The sequence below is a fragment of the Carassius carassius genome, unplaced genomic scaffold (genome assembly GCF_963082965.1).
Source record: "Carassius carassius unplaced genomic scaffold, fCarCar2.1 SCAFFOLD_74, whole genome shotgun sequence".
Classification (NCBI taxonomy): Eukaryota; Metazoa; Chordata; class Actinopteri; order Cypriniformes; family Cyprinidae; genus Carassius; species Carassius carassius.
In genome coordinates, this window is record NW_026775070.1 from 86,285 (window position 1) to 92,429 (window position 6,145).

Consider the following 6,145-nt stretch of genomic DNA (forward strand, 5'->3'; position numbering starts at 1 on the left):
CCTATCCATATACAACTATGATTCGCGAACCCCAAACGTACTCAAATGAATCGCGAAACCGCTACGTACTCCCGAACTGATTCAAATGATTCGCGATCCCGCTCCGAACTCCCGAACTGATTCAAATGATTTGCGATCCCCAAACTGACTCAAAAGATTCGCGAACCTGCTTTGAACTCCCGAACTGACTCAAATGATTCGCGAACCCGCTTTGAACTCCCAAACTGACTCAAATGATTCGCAAACCGCTACGAACTCCCGAACTGATTCAAATGATTCGCGATCCCCAAACTGACTCAAATGATTCGCGATCCCGCTACGAACTCCCGAACTGATTCAAATGATTCGCGATCCTCAAACTGACTCAAATGATTCGCGAACCCGCTTTGAACTCCCGAACTGACTCAAATGATTCGCGATCCCCAAACTGACTCAAATGATTCGCGATCCCGCTACGAACTCCCGAACTGATTCAAATGATTCGCGATCCCCAAACTGATTCAAATGATTCGTGAACCCGCTTTGAACTCCCGAACTGACTCAAATGATTCGCGATCCCGCTCCGAACTCCCAAACAGACTCAAATGATTCGCGATCCCCAAACTGACTCAAATGATTCGCGAACCCGCTCCGAACTCCCGAACTGACTCAAATGATTCAAGCCCCATACTCCGAACTCCCGAACTGACTCAAATGATCCGCGAACCCACTCCGAACTCCCGAACTGACTCAAATGATTCGCGATCCCGCTCCGGACTCCCAAACTGACTCAAATGATTTGTGATCCCCAAACTGACTCAAATGATTCGCGATCCCGCTCCGAACTCCCGAACTGATTCAAATGATTCGCGAGCCCCAAACTGACTCAAATGATTCGCGATCCCGCTCCGAACTCCCAAACTGACTCAAATTTGATTCACAATCCGAAGTTCCCGTCCAAATCAAATGACACCGCCAGCGCTACTATTGGCTTAGTTCTCTAATTTCATTACTACTCATCATCATCCTCCACCAATCAGAACACACGAGAACTCTTTGACCACAGCTGCTGTGCTTCAAAAGCTCTTGCAGCAGCTCAACACTGGTTTTCTCTGAGGTGGTCGGATCACATCAGATTGTGGTTAATCTTGCAGATCATGATTTATATCTACTCTTCCTCTCCCTGCAGTTTGGTAATATAAAGATTCCTCTTTTGAACTCCCACCTCTTCTGTCGGTTTTATTGTTCTGGGTCTGAATTTGGGCTCCTGGGGTCTCAAAAAAGAAACATTTTCAATCTCCAATGTGAACGTTTTGACAACGTGTATTAGCAGCGTTTTCTCAAGTTAAAGAAGTTGTTAACATGAACATCTGCTGTTTGTTTCTCTCGATGTGCACACTTTTATAGCATTAAAATGTGTATTGTTTCATTTGGTTAACTGCAAGTGTTTGTTTAAAATCTCTTAACTTGTGGAGGACGCCAGCACACAGAAGCGTTCTTTGTTTACATTAGTTCAGAGGAAAATGCAGCCCTGAAGAGTTTTGTAAATAATAGCTTATACTGTAAAAGCCCGACATGCCAATAAAGCTTTGATTATGCTATGTGACAGGAATTTTTACTGGAAGTGCACTTTAGAGGTTGAATTTAACAATAACTATATAAATATCCTAACCCAATAATAATAAATAGTAGAATTATAAATTAATAATTCACTAGTTTCATTTGTAAATGAAAACACTCATTTATCACAGAATGTTAATTAGGTAAGCAATACACGAATTGAAAGGGGAAAATAAGCATAACAATAAATATAAAAATATAGCCCTAATTAATATAATATTAATATCGATTATATACGGCTAGCCTATATGAATGAATGAATAAATGAATGATGCATTTATATAGTGCTTTATTGTGTATTGTTGTCCACCCAAAGCGCTGTACAATCATATGGGGGGTCTCTCCTCAACCACTGGACTATAAGTCGCACTTTTTTTCATAGTTTGGCTGGTCTTGCGACTTATAGTCAGGTGCGACTTATTTATCAAAATTAATGGATAAATGGATAAAAAATATTTTATCAATCTCTGATAATCTCAGGCTGCTCTGGTCACCCTGGTTTGTTTATTCATTAAACTCATGGCCACGACATTATCACGTTCCCAAGAATTAATATCTCGTGGCCACAACAAAACTAAACCAAAAAGACTCGAGTTAAAAAATTATTATTATTATTAATTTATGCCAGTAGTTATGTAAATGAAAAACCAATTCGCGATCAATATGAAACTTGAGTTGTAGACCTCTTTAATGATGTAGGCTATAGTTTATGAAGTGAATTGCATTATTTTTCATTAAAACTAGCAGTAACTCTGAACTAATGTGAACAAAGAACGCTTCTGTGTGCTGGCGTCCTCCACAAGTTAAGAGATTTTAAACAAACACTTGCAGTTAACCAAATGAAACAAAAAACATTTTAATGCTATAAAAGTGTGCACATCGAGAGAAATAAACAGCAGATTTTCATGTTAACAACTTCTTTAACTTGAGAAAATGCTGCTAATACACATCCATTTGTTTATAAAGTGAATAAAACGCAAACATGGATGTTTTAATGCTATTGAATAAAAATAAACGATCCACACGAAAGTCTTTGCTCATCATGACAGGACCTGGATCACTGAGCTGCGTCTCGGGCCGATGACGTCACTTCCAGGGAGGCATGTTGTACACGCCCCCGTCCCTTTACTCCGCCCCCACGTCAAAACAGTGCCACAAAGAGTGACATGCAGAAAAGTGAAGCACAAAGGAAAAATTGTATCGCAAGCTCAAACTAGACTGACACGCAAAATAAAATCAGCGTTGCAAATAAATTAATAGATGACCATGGAAAATATTTATTGCAAAATCATTGCTTTCGCGCTGTTTCATTTATGTTTTCCAATTATTAATTTTTGTTTGAAAAACGCAAATGTATTTTCCTCAATACTTTATTTTCTTTTGCAAAACGTAAATTTTTGCGTATATATACGGCGTTAAATTGACTCCATATTCTGCACTCATACTCTCTCTCTCACACACACACACAACACACACACACACACACGTGACGCAGGTGCAGTGGTTGACAGGTCTCTACAGTGATGATTTTCTCCTGTAATAAATTACTTGACTAATGACACCGAACAGAGGAAAACTCTCTCCAAAGACGCTTCTAAGCACTCACACACAGCAGCTTAATGCAACAGAACAACATCAGCAGTTTAAACATTTACAAACATTTACATTACATCCTGTTTATATGGACGATTCTGTGTCTAATAGGCCAGTGATTAAGTGCTCAGGCTGCCAGACTCATTAGCAACCCTAACCTCTGCTCTCTCCGAGCACTCAAACACTCTCAGATACACACCAGCCAGTTACTGCAGCCACGATTCACTTACTACGATTTCAAACCTGAAGTCGGTTATTGTTTCTAAATAATAAACACTAGAGGGCAGAATTGTTCAAAACTAAACATTTGTAGCCTTTAGAGGCTAAGTGAATAATGACAATATTGAACAATTTATTTAAAGATATTTAAAGTTCAAGTTAAGCGTGGTTTGCTTTTAGTGTCTATAACACTGAATACAGAACTGAAAATATCCTGATTTCATCTGGATGATAGTTCGAGAGAAACAGACTGTAGACTAGTATTTCTCACACACACACACACACACACACACACACACACACACACACACACACACACACACAGGCTTTTCCCATGACAACGTGATAGTGATAAATGACAAATACAGAAGAACATTTATATTATAGTATGAATGAATGACTCTTTCAGAATTTCTCCAGAAAAACTTGACCTCTTTAAGTTAAAAAATAAAATCTGAAATATATTTGACACAAACAGCTTCTAGAATAGCTGATGTTATTTCAAAGCAGACTGTTTCGGTCGGTCTTTATGTCTGGGCAGAAGACAAGAGGAAATGAAAGCAGATTTCCATCTGGTTTTAGGATTATAGATGTCAAAGTCAGATAGGTTTTTTGTATTTTGGGTAATGAACCTCAAGTCCATATTTTAGAACTTAATTTGGTCTGAACTCAAAACAACACCTGTCCACAGAGTGCTTTTAGTGATAACATTTATTTTGAGTGATATGAAATCATGAATTGCATATGTTTTAACAGAATAAAAATATTGATAATTGTTGTTTTTTCACGTCCAACAACACAAATTACTCTGCAAAGTTCTGTCAAAGACTAAATACACAATCAATAACATTTACAGTAGCGATGCACTGGTACCATTTTTTCAGAACTGATATAATCTGAAAACAAAAATTCTGAATATCAGCAGATACAACAATAGCAAAGTTTTTTAAAATCAATGTAGAACTTCTGTACCTCAGTGTGGACCTGATCATCACTGATTTATGTGTTAAACACAGCCTACTAAATTAATATAGACAACTTCATTATACAGAAAAATAAAATGAAATAAAATATATAATCATAATCTATGACAAAAATACAATTATAAACTAGGCTAGAGGATAATTCAGCAGCAAAAGTAAAAAAAAAATTATTGCACAATAATTTTACAAAATCTAAACAGTGAAATAACATTCAGTGGGGAACAAATAAAAGTGGATAAGTGTAGGGTAAATCTGGTCAAATGTTACACATTGTTCTTTGTTTTGTTATAAACTACATTCACGAAAATATATTTACTTCTATATTTAAAAAAATATATAGCCTACACACACACACATATAAATATATATATATACAGTAACAGTAAAAGGCACAGTATGGGATTAGGATCGGTCTGACCGATATCTGATCGGAGCCGATTCTATAAGAGTGAGTTTGGATCGGCTCCTCAGCTCTGATAAAGTCTGTGAGTCTGGATGTGATTTTACAGACGGACTGAGATCTCCTCCTTCTCGAGTGTCACCAGAGCAAACGCTTGATCGGAGAGCTTAAACTCCTCATTAATCATCAGAGCCCGACACCTCGTATATTTTCTCTCTTCATATTGTGAGAAACTTTGGGAGCTACGCGGACTCCAGTACAGTTTCATCTCAGCTGATCAGCTTTAGTTTCGCACTCATTATCCGCTCATAAATGCTGCCGTTTATTAGAGATGCATATGTACATGTGTTATCCTAACAGCCGATCGGAGTGCTTCTCTCTCCGTTTCTGATGCCCTGCCGTCTGCACGTGCGGATTTTCCTCTACACGACATTTTAAATTGCGATTGACCTGAAAGACTGATCGCTCCAGCTCAGAGGAAAACACTTCAAGAGGTGAAAAACTGTGAGCTGAACACCTGGAAGAGAGACGATAACGAGCGGGACTTCTGCTCCTCTCTCTCTGACTCACAGTCCTCACAGACAACGCTTTCTGTTTCTGCTCGCTGACCTGAAAGAGCACGGTGTGGATTTCTGTGCTATACTGAGGCAGGCTGGGTTTGGAAAGCCTGAGAGAGAGCGGTGGTCTCTTCCTGCATTATCCACCCAGAGCCGTCTCTAATGAATGTGCAAACTGCACCAAATGTGTTCCAGTCCGACTTCCAAATTACATGAGCAAACGCATCACGGTTCTTATCGCTAGGACTCGTTTACAAATACTTTTCAAAACTCTTCACACAGTTCTCCTTACCAACTTCCAGTTTGACACAGCAATACATTTCACATTGAAAATGAATGAAAACTATCAAAACACTTTATATAGTCTCAAATCAACTCAGTCTTCATAACCCTAGCAAACAAACACTTTATTTCCCATAAAACACTGTCCTAAAACACCAACAACAGGGGCATTACACGGTGTTTTCTTATAGAAAATTTCTTTACACACAGATCAGATTGAGCAGATGCTTCACACTTCATAATTGCATTACTGCACAACATTATTCATCAGGTTTACCTTTTTGTATTTATGGGAATGAAATTGAAAGACTCACACCTGTGTAGCTGTTATCTCGACAGTGTTTCATGTTTTTGGAATATATTTCAATATTGATTTCTGTGCTGTGTTTTGAATGAGTAGTTGAGTGTTGAACGTGTGGATCTCTGAGTTCAGCTGCAGCTGAGAGAATAATTCATCTCATTTGAAAGATGCTTTCATTTTAAGCATTCGGTACCAAAGCAATGATAAATGA